This window comes from Dasypus novemcinctus, chromosome 22 (assembly GCF_030445035.2).
Source record: "Dasypus novemcinctus isolate mDasNov1 chromosome 22, mDasNov1.1.hap2, whole genome shotgun sequence".
NCBI lineage: Eukaryota > Metazoa > Chordata > Mammalia > Cingulata > Dasypodidae > Dasypus > Dasypus novemcinctus.
Window position 1 is genome coordinate 74,511,124 of NC_080694.1, and position 18,556 is coordinate 74,529,679.

At 41.1% G+C, this 18,556-nt stretch overlaps 1 protein-coding gene and 1 pseudogene across 1 annotated transcript in view; one reads left to right on the forward strand and one right to left on the reverse strand.

Annotated features, from left to right (window-relative positions):
* The window catches only part of LOC101442557 (saoe class I histocompatibility antigen, A alpha chain-like), a 1,048,500-nt gene that overhangs the window by 175,879 nt on the left and 854,065 nt on the right, over positions 1-18,556 (forward strand). The window lies entirely within an intron of this gene.
* LOC111763693 (ferrochelatase, mitochondrial-like) lies at positions 100-18,171 on the reverse strand (annotated as a pseudogene).

Below are 18,556 nucleotides of genomic sequence, written 5' to 3' on the forward strand. Positions count from 1 at the left end.
TCTCCCAATCTTTGCAGGTGTTTGCGGCAATGAACCAAAATCTGTACCTAAAATACATGTAAAACCCTTACTTTTAAACAGCCTCGTGGACATTCCAAACTAGTAACTTGACCGAGAGAGGGAATATCTGCCGTGGGCCGGGGCCCACGCCGCGGCAAGCTCCGGGGGTCTCGGCTGCTGCTTGCTGAAGAAGGACTTTGTCTGCGGGCAGTGGGGATTTACGCAGAGCGGGCCACGCAGTCAGCTTCGGACAGCAGCGCTCGTTGGACCGCTTGTGCGAGCGCAGCAGGTGGGCCAGGGCCGTGAGAGCATTGCATCTGCATTAAGAGATTCCGCTCTTCTGATGTGCTCCACTCCACACTCTTTTGCTAAAATCTTAGAGTATTCCATCCAGTTCATACGGCGTTTCAACCTGATCACTGGTAAACGCGATTGGAACCAAAAGGATGCTTGTACCCCCCCACCCACGCCCTCTGAGCCCTTAGCTCTGCTCATCTGTCTGAGGAGCCAGGCGGGGCATCGGGCCAGCCTTGGACCACCAAACCGGCTGCAAGCTTATCCGTGACTCCCTGGACTGTGGCGCCCACCTCCTGAGGATCGGGGTCCTCTAGGTTGACCGCAGACACCAGCCGTGAGTGAGCAGAGAAGGAATGGCCACCTCGCTTCTCTTCTCCAGTGGAAAATGGTCCAGGTCTTTCCGCACGTGGTGTGGAAGCCCTGGATGAGGAGGGTATGAGGGCCACCTGCCCATACCGCTCCACTTCACCCTCTGCTCCTTTCCCGTGCCGTTGTAGCATCTCTAAGTGGCCTTTAAGCCTCTGCCTGTGTCGGAGCAGCTGTACTGAGGTGGAGCAGGTGTACTGTGGTGGAGCAGCTGTACTGAGGTGGAGCAGCTGTACTGAGGTGGAGCAGTTGTACTGTGGCAGAGCAGCTGTACTGAGGTGGAGCAGCTGTACTGAAGTGGAGCAGCTGTACTGTGGTGGAGCAGTTGTACTGTGGTGGAGCAGCTGTACTGAGGTGGAGCAGGTGTACTGAGGTGGAGCAGCTGTGCTGTGGTGGAGCAGCTGTACTGTGGCAGAGCAGCTGTACTGTGGTGGAGCAGCTGTACTGTGGCAGAGCAGCTGTACTGTGGTGGAGCAGCTGTACTGTGGGTACTGAGTGAAAGCTAGCGCCTGTTCCAGCCCACCCTCTCCATCTCCTCAACTGCCTCTTCCCTTAAAGGATGGACATACCGAAATCCAATGCAGTATTTGTGGTGTCTCTTCTCTGGCTTCTCTGGCTGAACCTCTTCTCTGGTTGTGGTTTGACGCGTTGGGCCGTCACCTCCACCGCTGGCAGGTGCCCAAGCCGCTGTGCCCCATCCTGGGGCGGAGCAGGGTGTCTGGCTCGCAGCGCCGCAGCCCGTTTGCGCCCACCTAAAGCGCTCGGGAGCGCCGGGGCCAGGCGCTGACGTCCTCCCGCCGTGGCGCCTTGGGCGCGGGCCACGCCAAGTCCCACCCCGAGGGCCCGCCCGCAGCCTACGCAACCCTCCCGCAGTCCCCGCCTTTTTATTATTTGGTAACGTTTTGCCAGAGTAATCACTTCCACGTCCTTCCCACGCCGTGCAAGATTCGAATGTTCCTTTCTGCAAACAGCTGTGGTTGCTCAGGACAGAGTTCCGTCTTGAAAGGACCTGATGCTCTAAGGCCCCTTGCCTCATCTGCGGCATGAAACGTTCTAACTTCCGGCCATTTCTCCACGTTTCCGCCTTTTTGGTTTTGCTAAGAAATGAATGCAGCTCGCGGTTTCTTGTTGTGTTCATCCCCAGGAGGGTTTGTAGGGTGCATCTGAGGACTAAACACCTACAAAACAGACAGGAACCGATAATTAACACACCTCCTAGAAGACCCCTCCCCAACCCTTGTCCATATCATGGGGCTCAGGGATCGCAATCCATCCGCAATTCCTGCCATAGTTTGTGAGGCAGGAAGCAGTTGCAAATGAGCATGTTGAATGCTTGTTACTTGGGTTTGTAATTGAGAAGTATCTAAGCTTAACTTGTCTCTGACCACGCAAGTGACGTTTCACTGATTCCTAAGGAATATCACTGCTAGTGTATACACGGAGGTCACACAAAAACTAGATACATTCCAAAAGCATTGCAGGTGTCAAGGCATATTTACAGTTTGTAATTCTTCCAAGTTTAGAACAGCCTTTTATACATAATCCATAACTGCAGTAGATTATACAACAACAAGCAATAAGATTTCCAACTAGCAGACATTGAGTGAGTAGACTTTCATTTCTCATGGGCTTAAGATTCCCAACCAGCAAGGCTATATAGGCCAGTACTCGATCAAAAATGACCTCATTTCCCCCAGTTCATATAGTTTGAGGCATAGGCAGTGACAAATTACTGTTAGTCCCCCATTTTGGGCTGTGGGGCACCTGGAAGTTTAACTCATTATTTCAATGCCTTCCTTGGTCCTGCTCTTTGCATTTTCACTGGACCTGGGGCCACAACTCTGTGTTGAATTTAAACTTAGTCCATTGTTGTGAGGATTCATTTTTTAGATAGAAAATAAAAGCTGGCTTGTTATAAGAGTCCTAATGCGGAAACGGACTTTGGCCCAGTGGTTAGGGCGTCCGTCTACCATATGGGAGGTCCGCGGTTCAAACCCCGGGCCTCCTCGACCCGTGTGGAGCTGGCCATGCGCAGTGCTGATGCGTGCAAGGAGTGCCGCGCCACGCAAGGGTGTCCCCCGCGTAGGGGAGCCCCACGCACAAGGAGTGCGCCCGTGAGGAGAGCCGCCCAGCGTGAAAAGAGCGAGCAGCCTGCCCAGGCATGGCGCTGCCCACACTTCCCGTGCCGCTGACGACAACAGAAGCGGACAAAGAAACAAGATGCAGCAAATAGACACCAAGAACAGACAACCAGGGGAGGGGGGGAAATTAAATAAATAAATAAATCTTTAAAAAAAAAAAAAAAAAAGAGTCCTAATGCGATGTCTGTAGCAGTGAAAGCATACCTTGCCCCTTCCAAGAGCAGGAGGGGGCTGATGTCACAGCCATTGAAGTGAGCATTAAGGACCCCCTTGGGTGAAGTCCATGAGCTGTTGGCAAGTAACAGGCAGCTGGAACTGCCGGGCTAGGCACCACACGGTCTGGTACTCACCACATTCGCCTTTCTGGTGGAGCCGCTCTGCTTCTCAGGTCTCCATGGTATGGCTCTGGATCTTCATGAAGGCATCTGCCTCAACAGTCCTAAGTGAGATGTTAGAGGAGTGGGCAGGGACATGATAGACAGTTCCCTGTCACTGCTGGCAGGCGTCCCAGATGTTCTTCCACAGATCTCTCCCACATAGAGGGTGGTTCACAACAGTCCATCATTTCTGTCTCGCTTTTAGTATTTGCAATCCATCAGTAGGTAGGGATGGAAGTTTTCAGAGTAACTGGACACTATTGGGTTAAATCTTTCACCTTCAGCAGGGCTTCTTATGCTGCACACAATTGCTTTTTTATATTGTACTTTTGGCTCCTTCCCAGGATTGTGACTGAAGCCCAAGGGCTACAGTTTAGAATGCTGCCTCTGCCACAAAGCCCACCCAAAGCCAATATTGGCGCTGGCCATATCCAATTCACAGGCTAAGTCAATGTTCACCTTCTCTCTCCCCTTTTTAAAAAAAAATTATTTATTTATTTATATATTTATCTCTCCTTCCCACCTCCCCCCCAGTTGTCTGCTCTCTCTGTCCATTTGCTGTGTGTTCTTCTGTGTCTGCTTGTATTCTTATCAGTGGCACCAGGAATCTGTCTCTTTTTGTTGCTTCACCTTGCTATGTCAGCTCTGTGTGTGTGTGGCGCCACTCCTGGGCAGGCTGCACTTTTTTCACACTGGGCGGCTCTCCTTATGGGGCACACTCCTTGTGTGTGGGGGTCCCCTATGTGGGGGACACCCCTGCATAGCACAGCACAGCACTCATTGCGTGCATCAGCACTGCACGTGGGCCAGCTCACCACACGGGTCAGGAGGCCCTGGGTTTGAACCCTGGACCTCCATGTGATAGGCAGATGCTCTATCCACTGGGCCAAATCTGCTTCCCTCCCTCCTTTATTTTTTAAAGCAGCCTGCTGGAGGTCCTCCTATTCCCATGAAGGACCTTTCCCAGTTACACATACAATTGTTTTAATATTTGACCTAAGTGAGGGATGAAAGATTGTTAGTATTCCAGCAGTATTACACACTCCATTAACATGAGGAAACACTGTGCTTTATCAATTACAGGAGAGGGTATAGTTTTGTCTTACCCAACCAAACAACATTTAGGAATTTGATAGAGCAGCAGGGTCCTTGCAGCCTGTTCCAATTGTTATGCCTATTTCAGGCTCTTAAGATAAGATACTATTGTCTGTGATGTTTCTTTTCATTTTGAAGAAAGGATTACTGTTTAATATAAAGTCATCAGTAGGGTTTCAGCCACAGATTTCTTCTATGCAGACAGATTCTTTGCCACCAGACCACCAAAGAAGATTGCGCCATATCCAGCCTTGGAGAAGCACTGCAAAATCCATCATTGGATTTTCCACAGGTAGGAACTTATAACATATTAAAGGAACTTAACTATTTTATTACTTTAAATTTTTCAAGGTAAAAGAACAAATCTTTTGCAATAGTTTGAAATAAAAATATACTTTTCAGGATTTGACTTTAGGAAAGCAGGTTTGAACACTATATTCTTTTAAAAGTGATGACTTGTTTCTTTTTTAAAAACCAAGGAAATGATAAGGTTACAGTAAGGATTAGAGTGGACTTACTGATATTCTATTCATGAACTATTGGGGTTAGTAATTGAAGAAAATGTGGCATTGGTGTGGAAAAAGTGGCCATGGTGGCTGCTGGGTGTGGGGAACGGGAGGAAGAGATGAGATGTGGAGGCGTTTTCGGGACTTGGAGTTGTCCTGGGTGGTGCTGCAGGGACAATTTTCCGGACATTGTAGATCTTCCCATGGCCCACTGGATGGAATGTGGGAGAGTATGGGCTATGATGTGGACCATTGACCATGAAGTGCAGCGATGCCCAGAGACGTACTCACCAAATGCAATGGATGTGTCATGATGATGAGGGAGAATGTTGCTGTGGGTGGGGGGGTGAATGGGGACCTCATAATTTTTGAATAATATTTTTAAAAAATGAATTAAAGAAAAAAAAGGAAAAAAAAAGAAGTGATAACAGTGGGGAAAAAAAGAAGCTATTTTGATAAAACAGGTTTTTTTTGGTATACTGACTATTCAGGAGAAAAACTCTTTATAAACTTTTACTACAACAGACTAATGACTTGAGAAACATGGAGAAATAACAAAGTTTAACTTTGTATTAGTATACTATTTGCTATTAAAGTTTTAAAATATTAATAGACCCATCAAATTTTACTCAACTTGAACCATAAAAATCCCTTTTCTGCGCACTTTCTGCACTTTCTGTATCCTGGTTTTGTCTGAAATTTTACTTTTTTAATAACCAATCATTTTATCTTAGGACAAAATTATTTTCTGCTTCTGTAATAGTAAAAACACATTTTATACACCCTACAGCATACAATTACCACTAACAGTAAACAAACTTGTTAAAATAATGATTCAGTTTGATTATATGCAAATATAACTTTTCTTTATTTCAAATACCTAGTAGCATGCAATACCAGAAACCATCTTTTAGAAACAAGTTGGCAGGGGAGGCTGGCTGCCAACAAGTTTTCCTGTTATAAAATTACTTTTTGTTATTATTATCAGTTCAGTTTTTGTTTAATAATGACTTCTTGGAATTAGCAATTTAAACACTTTAATTCAAACAATGCTTCCACAAACTTCTTATAATTATTTATAAACATATAGACTATAATTATTTTATTTCAAGACAAACTTCACCTTCACAGAACACATTCCCTTACTTAATGTGACCACAATACCTTCTACAACTTACCATATGTATTCAGGTTTTGTCATACATATTTTCATTTGATTTTATGAAAACTAGCCATGATATTTTAGGACAAAACATAATTTTTTGAACAAACCTATTAAATTTCAGTCAGCACTTCCACAAACTTTTTACCTTTTTTAATATTCACTTACATTTTTCATCCTTTATTTTATCCATGAAGAAAAATAAACAATGCATTTCAATTTAGGCAAGAACTATTTTTTTATGGAAAGACTTATAGTAGTTTCATTAATCAAGACTTATGATTTCTGTCATTGTAGAGTTCTTATTAACATGAAAACTTATGTATTAATATAAGTGCTTATTTAATTTTTGGCCATTTGAATAGAAGTCTTTTAGAAAGTTTTATCTATCAATTTATATTACCACTTGGAGGTATGAAAATATACTCTGACATTGGGCAAGCAGACAAACACAAAAACAGTTACAACATACCAACAGAAACAAAGTTTACTAATTTGACCCATAATCCTTGCTTTTTTGATAAAGCTGTTTTCAAGCCCTCCATCATTTCACATCTTTGATTTTACTGTTCTTAAGAGTTCTTCTGGAATCCATGTTGCCTGTAATATGCAAGCTTGTTCTTGGAAACACTTTTATTAGTAATCAGCAACCAGTTAGGATAACTTGAGCAGCATAAATGCAGTTAAGCTCTTATTTAGCAGTTTAGACAGATAGTTAACACACATTTTTTGGATTACTACTTTTTACTATATTTTTTTGGATTGCTACTTTTTTTATAACTTTTTTTATAGTTACTAACTATAACCCGTATCTTACATCTGTGTATTTTCCCCCAACTCACCCTGTTATTATTATTATTATTTAAAATATATATATATTTTATAGAAGTTGTGAACTTATACAACAATCATGCACATATGTAGAATTCCCATACAACACCCCTTCACCAACACAGCACAGTGTTGTGGAACATTTATTATAGATTATCAGGTAATATCATCAGACTATTACCACCAACCGTTGTATACAGTGTATATTTGGCACACTTTTCCCAACCCCCCTGGGGCAGTTTGAGATCACTTATGAATCACCAGAAGAGATTATGTTTGTAAACTGGTCTGTTCCTCTGGGTGTGAGCCCCTTTGAATGTTTTACATTCACCTGAGATGCCTTTGATTAAATTCTGTTAAGATTAGCGCTTTGATTTGACCACATCAGTAGGGCTTTACTTAGGGTTGAGTCCCTGCCCCCTTCATGGGATGATACTCACTCAACAGATACTCACTCAAGAAGACACATGGAAGAGGAGATAGCTCTGTCAGGTTTGATCCTGCCTCCTGCTCCCCACCCATCCCTCAGAAGAAGTATGCCACTTGCCTGATAGTTTGCAGCTGGAGAGAACAGAGGTGCTGAGCAGCTGATAAGGCCTGGAAAGAAACAAGCCCCTGCCAGAGACTGATAGAGGAAGCCCTGAGAGATGAGCCCTAGGCCAGCCTACAACTGAGAAGGGAAGGAGCTGGCTGCACAGAGACTTAAGAGGAAGAAGGAAGAAGACCCCAGGCGAGATGGCCCGCCATCTTGCTTCAACATGTGGCAGCTGACTTGGTGAGAAGGTACCTCTTATGGTACCTTGAGTTGGACTCTCTAGAGCCTTGTACTATAAGTTTTTACCCCAAGTAAATACCCTTTATAAAAGCCAACAGGTTTCTAGTACTTTGCATCAGCACCCCTTTGGCTGACTTATACACCCCCCCATTATCAGCACAGTACATCTTTGGCATTGATACAAGAATTGCTATTAACCACTGTCCACAGGTCATACCAACTGTATTTTTCCCATGCATCTCCATATTCCCACCACCCTGCGATAGTGACATACACCCACTCTATTTCATGGAAGGACACTCTTGCATCTGTACCATCAACTACAATTCTCTTCCACCTCTGGGTTCACTGTTATCCGGTCTCTAAATTATTCTCTAGCTTTCTTTCAATTGGCATTTACATCCCTAGGCTACCCTTTCCAGGCACAATCCCATTTATAAACCAGCTGCTATTCACTATAATATGTTAACCATAAACTCTATCCATTTCCTGGCTTTTATAGTCAAGTTAATTAAAGTTTCTACATACATTATCAGTATTCCTTCTCAGCCCCCCTCTTATCTCCTAAAACCTGCACTTTAGTTTTTAACTTCATGCATTTATTCTTCATATTTATTTCTTACTAGTGAGAACATGCAATATTTGTTCTTTTGTGTCTGGCTTACTTCACTTAGCATAGTATCTTCAGGATTCATCCATGTTATCATATTTCACTTCTTTTTACTGCAGCATAGAATTCCATCATATGTATATATCACATTTTGTTTATCCATTCATTGGTTGATGGACACCTGGGTTGTTTCCATGTTTTTGCTGCTATGAATATCAGTGTGCAGATGTCTGTTCGTGTCACAGTTTTCAGTTCTTCTGAATATATGGAATTGCTAGATCACATGGCAGTTCTATATTTAGCTTCCTGAGGAACCGCCAAACTGTCTTCCACAGAGGCTGCACCATTTTACAATCCCACCAACAGTGAAGGAGTGCGCCTATTTCTGCACATCCTTTCCAGCACTCACAGCCCATTGAGTGGGCTACCTCTTCACCTTCTTGACAAAGTCCTTTGAATCACAAAAGTGTTTAAGTTTGAAGAGGCTCACTTATTCATACTTTCTTTCATTGCTTGTACTTTGAGTGTAAGGACTTTTTGTGTTTTTTTCCCTAGGTACTGGGGCTGAGGACTGAACCTTGGACCTTGCATGTGGAAAGCCGCTTAACCACTGAGACACACCACCTTCCCTGAGTTGGCTTTTTTGTTTGTTATGAGGTTTTTTTAGGAGGCACCAGGGGCCAAACCTGGGACATACAATGTGGGAAGCAGGCACTCAATCACTTGAGCCACATCCACTGCCTCAGTGTAAGGTTTAAGAATGAATCACTGGCCACCAGGTCTTGAAGATGTTTTCCTACATTTTCCTCTAGAAGCTCTATGGTTCTTGCTTTTATATTTAGGTCTTTGATCCATTTTGAGTTATTTTCTGTATAAAGTGTGAGATAGGGGTCCTCTTTCTTTCTTTTGGGTATGGATATCCCATTCTCCCATGTATTAGTTAGCCAAAGGGGTGCTGATGCAAAGTATCAGAAATTGGTTGGCTTTTATAAAGGGTATTTATTTGGGGTAGAAATCAGCAGTTATCAGGCCATAAAGCATAAGTTACTTCCCTCACCAGAGTCTGTTGCCACATGTTGGAGCAAGATGGCTGCCAATGTCTGCCAGGGCTCAGGCTTCCTGGGCTCCTCTCCCCAGGGCTTGTTTCTCTCCAGGCTCAGCTCCTCTGCCTGCTCCACAAGGCCAGCTGTACACTATCAGGGGAATGGCTGAAGTTTTACTTCTTCCTTTCCTGTTTGGATGTCTTGTCTTTCTTATTCTTTTTTTTTTTTTTTTTCTGATTACTTTAGCTAGAACCTCTAGCAATATACTGAACAACAATGGAGACAGTGGGCATCCTTGTCTTGTTCCTGATCTCAACAGGAAAGTTTTTAGTCTTTCACCATTGAGTACAACGTTAGCTGTGGGTTTTTCATATATTCCCTTTACCATATTGAGAAGGTTTCCTTCGATTTCTATCTTTTGTAGTATATCTCTTCCCAGGGCCTCTGCTGTGTCTAATAGAGCTTTCTCTCCCTCCTCACATATCTGCTTCTCTGTGTGTTTACTTCCCAGGCTCCAGGATCAAAATTCTCCCCTCTCTTCTCTGTGGTGTGGTTTCTCTGTGAATTCTCACCCACCAAGGGGGCGAGGACTCAACTTTCTACTGACGTGGCCCAATCAAAGCCCTAATCATTGTTTAATCAAATAAAAGTGAAACCTCTGAATCCAATATAATCTAGTATGCCCAGAGGACCAAACCAGTTTACAAACATAAACAACATCAAACTGCTACATCCCAGCACCATTTGTTAAATAGACTGTTCTGCCCTAGCTGGCTGGGTTTGAGAGGCTTGTAAAAAATCACTTGACCGTAGATATGAGAGTCTGTTTCTGAAACATCAGTTTGGTTCCACTGGTCTATGTGTCTGTATTTATGCCAGCACCATGCTGTTTTTACCACTCTAGCTAGGTAATACTGACTTAAAGTCCAGAAGTGACAGTCCTCCAACTTTGCTTTTCCTTTCTGAGATGTTTCTGGATATTCAGGATCCCTTACCTCCCAAATACATTTGTAATTGTGTTTTCTATTTGTAAAAAATGCTGGTGGGATATTTATTGGCATAGCATTGAATCTGTATATCAGTTTGGGTAGAATCAACATCTTAATAATACTTAGTCTTTCAATCCAGGAGCATAGAATGTTTTTCCAATTATTTAGTTCTTTTATTTCTTTTAGCAATGCATTATAGTTTTCTGAAAACAAGTGCTTTACAGCATAGCAGTCTGATATAGTTATAAATTCCAAAAATAGATACTGGATTATGTTTGTAAACTGATCTGTACCTGGGCATGATTAAGTTATGATTAGGGCATTGAATCCCCACACCTTGGTGGGTGGGGACTCACAGATAAAAAGCATGGTAAAGAACAGAACTGATGGGTTTCTGATGTTGGAGTTTTGATGTTGGAGTTTGATGCTGAAGTCTTAAGCTGGAGCCCCAGGGAAAGAGGCAGAGCCATTTGCCTGATTGTCTCCAGCTGACCCTGTGGAGCAAGGCAAAGCCTAGAGAGCCTCATAGTCTACAGCTGACCTTGTGGAGGAAACAGAGAAGATGATCCCAGAGGAACCCAGGAAGCCTGAATCCTAACAGATGTCAGTAGCCATCTAGCTCCCACACATGAAAATGGACTTTCATAAGGGAAGTATCTTATGCTTTATGGCCTGGTAACTGTAAGCTCCTACCCCAAATAAATACCCTTTATAACACCCAGCAGATTTCTGGCATTTTGCACCAGCATCCCTTTGGCTGACTAATACATAGAGCCTTGGTTAAGTTCATTCCTAAATATTTAGTTCTTTTAGTCGCTATTATAAATGGAATTTTTCCCCTGACTTCCTCCTCAGATTGTACATTACAAGTGGATAGAAACGCTACTGATTTTTGCATATTGATCTTGTATCCTAACTACTGAAATAGTTTATTAGCTCTAGCAGTTTTTTGTAGATTTTTCAGGGTTTTCTGGGCATAGGATCATATCTTCTGTGAAAAGCAAAAGTTTTATTTCTTCCTTTCCTATTTGGATGTGTTTTCTTTCTTTTTTATTTTTATTTTAGGCTAATTGCTTTAGCTAGAACCTCTAGCACTATACTGAGCAACAATGGAGATAATGGACATCCTTGTCTTGTTCCTCATCTCAATGAGAAATCTTTCAGTCTTTCACCAGTGAGTACAGTGTTAGCTGTGGGTTTTTCATATATGCCCTTTATCATGATGAAAACATTTCCTTCAATTTCTATCTTTTGTAGTATTTTTATCAAGAAAGGATATTTTATTTTGTCAAATGACTTTTGTGCATCAATTGATAGGATCATGTGATTTTCTTCTTTGATTTATTAATGTGTTCTATTACACTGATTGGTTCTCTTGTGTTGAACCACCGTTGCATGCCTGGTATAAAACCGACTTAATCGTGATGAATAATTATTTTAGTGGGTTGTTGGATTCAATTAGCAAGTATTTTCTTGAGAATTTTTGCAACCATTATTCATCAGGGAAATTGGTCTGTAATTTTCTTCTTTTGTGTAATATCTTTATTTGTTTTTTGTATTATGGTGAATTTGGCTCATTCCATGAGTTTGGTAACATTCTTTCTTGTTCAATTTTTTGGAAGAACTTGAGTAGGACTCTTACTAAGTCATCTTTGAATGCTTGGTAGAACTTACCTGTGAAACCATTTGGTCCTGGGCTTTTCATTTTAGGGAGTTGTTTGATGACTGTTTCAATCTCTTTACTTGTGTGATTGGTTTGCTGAGGTCTTCTATTTCTTCTAGGGTCAGTGTAGGTTGTTCATATATTCCTAGGGATTTTTCCATTCCCTTCACATTGTCTAGTTTTTTGGCAGTTATTCATAGTATTCTCTTATGCTTTCTTTTATTTTTGTGGGGTCTTTGGTAATGTCTTTGTTTTCATTTTTTATTTCATTTATTTGCATCTTCTCTCTTTTTTTATCTCTCTAGCTAAAGGTTTGTCAATTTTGTTAAACTCAAAGAACCAACTTTTGTTGGTGTTAATTCTCTCTATTGTTTTTTACTCACAATTTCATTTATTTCTGATTGTTCTTTTTTATTTCATTCCTTCTACTTACTTTGGGATTATTTTGCTGTTCTTTTTCTAGTTCCTCCAGCTGTGTAGTTAGGTCATTGATTTTAGCTTTTTCTTCTTTTTAATCTATGCATTCAGGGCTGTAAACTTCCTTCTCAACACTGCCTTCACTGCATCCCACAGGCTCTGATCTGTTGTGTTTTCATTTTCATTTGTCTCAAGATATTTATTGATTACTCTCAAAATTTGTTCTTTGATCTGCTGATTAGAGTGTGCTGTTTAATCATATATTTATAAATTTTCTCTTTTTCTGCCTCTTGCTGATTTCCAACTTTATTCTGTTATGATCAGAGAAAGTGCTTTGTATAATTTTGATTTGTTGAATTTATTGAGATCAGTTTTCTGATTCAAGAAATGGTCTATCCTGGAGAAAGATCCATGAGCTCTTGAAAAGAATATATGTCTTGTTGTTTTTTGGGGTCCAATGTTCTATATATGTATATTAGGTTTAAATAGTTATCAGAATATTCAAGCTCTCTGTTTCTCTATTGATCCTTTGCCCAAATGTTCCATCCAATGCTGAGAGTGGTGTATTGAAGTCTCCAACTATTATTGTAGAGGTATCTATTTCTCCTTCAGTTTTTCCACTGTTTATCTCATGTATCTTGGGGCATCCTGGTTAGGTGCACATGCATTTATAATTGTTATTTCTTCCTGGTGAATTTCCCCTTTTATTAATGTATAATGACCTTCCCTGTTTCTAATATTATTTTATCTGATATAAGTATAGCTACTCCAGCTTTTTCCCCCCTTTTTATTACTGTATGCATGGAATATCTTTTTAATATATATTTTTTAATTTTTTAAAAAAATGTATTATTTATTTCTCTCCCCTTCTCCCCCCCCCAGTTGTCTGCTCTCTGTGTCCATTTGCTTTGTGTTCTTCTATAACCACTTCTATCCTTATCAGTGGCACCAGCAATCTGTGTCTGTTTTTGTTGCATCATGTTGTTGTGTCAGCTCTCTTTGTGTAGCGCCATTCTTTGGCAAGCTGCACTTTCATGGTGGGTGACCCTCCTTACAGGGCACACTCCATGGAGTTCCCCTACATGAGGGACCCCCCTGCATGGCACGGCACTCCTTGCATGCATCAGCACTGTGCATGGGCCAGCTCCACACAGGTCAAGGAGGCCCAGAGTTTGAACCAAAGACCTCCCATGTGGTAGGCAGATGACCTATCCATTAGGCCAAGTCTGCTTCCCTGCATGGAATATCTTTTTCCAACCTTTCACTTTCAAACTATTACTAACCTTGGGTCTAAGGTGAGTCTCTTATAGACAGCATATAAATGGCTCATATTTTCTTATCTACTCTACCAGTCTGTGTCTTTTGGTTGGGAAGCTAATCCAGTAACATCCAATGTTATTACTGTAAAGGAAGTTCTTATTTCACTCATTTTGACCTTTGGGTTTTGTATTAGTCAGTCAAATGGGTGCTGAGGCAAAGTACCAGAAATCCGTTGGCTTTTATAAAGGATATTTATTTGGATGTAAGCTTATAGTCACAAGGCACTAAAGAGTCCAACTGAAGGTATCATAAGAGGTAATTTCTCACCCAAAGTCTGTTGCCATGAGTTGAAGCTAGATGGCAGATTGTATTTGTGAGGATTCAGCCTTCCTCTTTCCTCTTAAGTCTCCATGGTCCCAGCTTCTTCTGTTCTCAGCTGTAGGTTGGCACAAGGCTCATCTTTTCCCCCAGTCTTGTTTCTTCCCAGGCTCAGCTGCTCTGTACTCTTCATAAGGTCAGCTGTAGACTATGGAGCTCATCTCTCTTCCCAGCACCTCTGGATCCTCTGTGTATCTTCTCTGTGTGTCTATTTCCTTGTAAGAGTCTGTTTTGTCACCCCACCAAGGGGGCTTGACTCAATGCCGAGTCACACTCTAATGACATTATTGAATCAAAGACCTAATCATAACATAATTTAATCAGACATCTCAGCTGTATCTAATACAATCAAAGGGTTATCACTCCCAGAGGAAGAGACCAGTTTACAAACATAGTCTAGATCTCTTTTTGGAATTCATAAATAGTATCAAATTGCCACACTCCTCCCTCTGAATTCTAAAAAGATGGGACAATATTTTAAAAAGAACAAAACTTTAAATCAGTAAAAATGCTAAGTACAAAAATCACATCACAATCAGTTTAAAGAAATACATTTTGTCTTAGGACAATGTCCCATCTGGCTACAGACCTGTGAAACTTACAAAACAATTTATCTGCTTCCAATGTAAAGAGGGACAGACAAAGGATAAATATTTGCATTACCATAAGGAGAATTGGGAGGGAAACATGAGTCACGGGTTCCCTACATTTCTGTAAACCTGTTGGGCATACTTCATTAGACTTTAAACTCTGAGATTCATTCTCAAGAGGATGGCTTCTTCTCTGTGTGGCCTCATGGGGACCCACCCTTTCCACAGCCTTGCCCAACAGACATTTCCTTGATTCCACTCCCATGAGGCATCTGGGTGGTGACCAAGCCACAGACCTCACCCTCCAAGAATGTTGGAGTGATGGCCAAACTTTACCTAATTTTGGGGATAGAGTGTCACACTCCTTAGTATGGTGAGGGGGATGCAACATTCTCCCTAATCTCTGGCCTAGAGGCCCACCCTCTCAGAGTAATGAGTTGGTGACCTTCCCTAATCTGTGGAGGGCAGGCCCACCCCTCTCAGACCTATGGGATGTTGGCTTTACTCTCCTCAACCCTTGGGGAAATTGCTCCATACTCTTTGTAGCCTGGGATGGGAAAACTCTTCCTGAACAGCAGGCTGGAACATCCATCCTCTTCAACTGCTGGGGCACACTAACCCTATATGAACAATGGGTGGGGCTCCTTTCTTGGCCCAAAAAGATGTCTTAAGTCCATATATCAGCTTCCATGGTTTTCCTTTTAAATCCAGGTCCCCTTGCATCTCTCCCCTGTATGTCCCTTTTCGTTCAGGCTGACAGTGATTTTGTCCATACATCTCTCTCAAAAAGCTTGTTGGTTTAGCATGCAAGAAGCAGGAATCCAAGCCACCAGGCAGTAAAACTTTCCACAAGTCTTTCCTGGATAACTGCATCTTCAATTCTGACTTACAAGTTCCAAGTTTAGTTAATTCCTTAAATGGGGGTAATATCATCTGGGGGGTTGATTTCCAGAGGCTTGGAATTTCTGGAATCAGTTTCTGTTTTCATTGTGCTCAATAGTTCAGTTCTCAGCTTATCTCTGTCACCTAGCATTTTAGTATAAGCTGCAAGGAGAAGCCAAGCTGCATTCCCTGAGTTTACTTTGGAAAGTTCTTCAGCTAAATGCTCAGGCTTGCCATTTTCTAATTCTGCCTTCCATAAAACATCAGGAGTCAATCTTGTTAAGTTCTCTGCAAATTTAAAACACAGATTGCCTTTCCTTCAGTTTCCAATAATAGTTTCATCATTTACTTCTAAGGCCTCATAAAAAGTCTCTTTAGTGGCCATTTTCCTACCAACAGTCTCTTCAAAACACTCTAGGCATTTTCTATCAAGCATCCCACAATTCCTCTAAAAAAATAACACTTACCCTTTTATAAAACCATACCAGCATTTTGGTATTTGCAAAAGCACATCCCCACTCCTTGGTATGAAATTCTGTATTAATCAGACATACCGGTCCTGACACAAAGTACCAAAACTCTCTTGACTTTTTAAAAATAATTAATATTTTATTTTAAAAGAAGTTTTAGATTACAATAAAGGTTACATAAAAATATAGGGAATTCCCATATGCCCCACACCCTCCCCCTCCCATACTTTCCCACATTAACAACATCCTTCATTAGTGTGGTACATTTGTTACAATTGTTGAACACACACTGAAGCATTGCTACTAACCGTGGACTATACATTACAGTTTTTCCTTAATATACTTAAAATTTTTTAAAAAGATACTTAGATTACATAAGTGTTACATAAAAAATGTAGGGGATTTCCATATGCCCCACTCCATACCCCTTCCATATTTTCCCACATAAACAGCATCCTTCATCAGTGTGGTATATTTGTTACAATTGATGAACACATATTGAAGCATTACCACTAAGTGTAGATTATAGTTTATTTTATAGTTTAATCTCTCTTCCACACAATTTTGTAAGTTATGATGAGATCTATAATGGCCTAAATCTGTCATTGGAACATCATGTGGGACAATTCCAATGTCCCCAAAATACCCCCATATTATACCTCTTTCTCCCTCTCCCTTCCTTCAGAACCTCTGGTGGCCACTGCCTTCACATCAATGATAAAATTTCTTCCATTTCTAGGATCACAATAAGTCTATAGTGGACTAACAGTAAGTCTAATCTAGTCCATTGTTCATTCTCCAATCCTGAGGATTCTTGGACTGCGACATCCGCTAGGTCATTAATTGAGAGGTGACTTAGATCTCATGGGGCAGATGGATGGGACTATCTTGCTTGAAGTTGTAAACTCTCTCTGTTCCTTGGGATGGGCATTGGCCATCATCATCTCCTTATTAGTTTTCCTGAGTGAGTCCAATGAACTGGAGAGTAGGTGTTGCAAGTCTTTTGAGATGCAGTGCCTAACTGGCACATGGACAGGCCAAATATTTAAGTTTCTAAGACATTAGCCAATCAACTCTAGCACTAACTATAGGTTCAAATAGAAGGGACAGAAGAGCCATGTGTAGGGAAATCACAAGTGAGTCCAACTCTGTCACTCTTGGAAGCATAAATACCACAGTTCAATTATAAAAGCATTTAGACTTTCTGAATTATCAATGGTGTTAATGAGAATATTGATAACTTTGTATTATTATGGAAATCATGTTGAGTGAAATAAGCCAGACACAAAAGGGCAAATATTGTATGACCTCACTGGTATTCAATAATTAGAGTAAAGAAATTCAGAGAAACAGAAACTAGAATAGAGGGTCCAGGAGCCAAGTTGGGGTAGGGAATGGGGAGTTAATTCTTAATTGGTAGAGAATTTCTTTTTTGGGGTGATGGAGAATTTAATAATGAATGGTGGTGATGGTAGCACTTTGTGAATATAGTTAACATACTGAATTATGTCTTTGAATGTCAATGAATATGAAATTTAAAAAATAACCAGAAGAACTGTATAACAGGAACATTTTGTTCTATATGTAACAGTACAATTTTAATAATATTCTTTATTGAATTGCAACAATGTTACCATACTCAAAAAGTACTAATAAAGGGAGGGGTATATGGAAGAAAAATTCCAAAGTAGGTCCCCCTGGCAGGGCACCAAACTCCTGAGCTGTCAGTCCTACCTACAGTGTCTTGATGTATCCAGAGCCCTCAGAGGCCCTGCTATTTTGAGGCAATATTTATGGTGGCAGTTGAGATCCTGCTTGGGTATGCATAAGTGCAACCTCTGGAATGACCTCCCAACTCACTTTGAAGTCTCTTGGCCATATAAACTCACTTTTCTTTACCCTTTTCCCCTTTTGGTCAAAGTCTTTTTCCAGTTGCAATGCTAGTTGGTGCTTGGTAGTAATCCCTCAGTGCCAGGGAAGCTCATCCCCAGGAGTTGTGTCCCATGCTGGGGAGAAGGTAATGCATTTATATGTTGAGTTTGTCTTAGAGAGAGGCCACAGTTGAGCAATAAGGAGGCTCTCAGAAGGTAACTCTTAGGCAACATTTAATACTATGTTAAATTTCAATTTTGAAAGAAAAAGTTCATAAGTATAGTCATCAATATCAAAGGCCAATCAATAGTCCATCCTCCTTCATTAGTCACTGTCCCTGTAATCAGAGGATTCTTGCTGTCCCATTAGAGAATGTGGCAGAACTCCCCAGGATGGGAATTTGATATTCTTTCAGTTATTGTGTGGATATCCACTCACTGTGACCATGGCCCATAAACACTTGAATTCATTCACATGCCTTACAGGAATGCCCCAGGTGAACCTCCTCCAATACATCCCCCATAACTGACACCCCACACCAATGATTCTTCCTTGCCACAGCTGTAACCCTTCTGTGATCCAATACATGTTACAAAGAGAAGCCAACAAAATAACTGAATGAAATTAATAAGAAAATGAAATAATAATGATAATCTAAAAAATAATGAATAAAATACAAAAATTAAAATAAAAAAAATGGCATTATGCCTTCATCATTAAGATCTGTTGTCTTGTATGTACAATGACATTTTCTTCAATTTATTCTCCCAGGGTCTTATTTTTTTTTCATTTTATCTTCAAAGAAGCTTTAGGTTACAGAAGTCACATACAG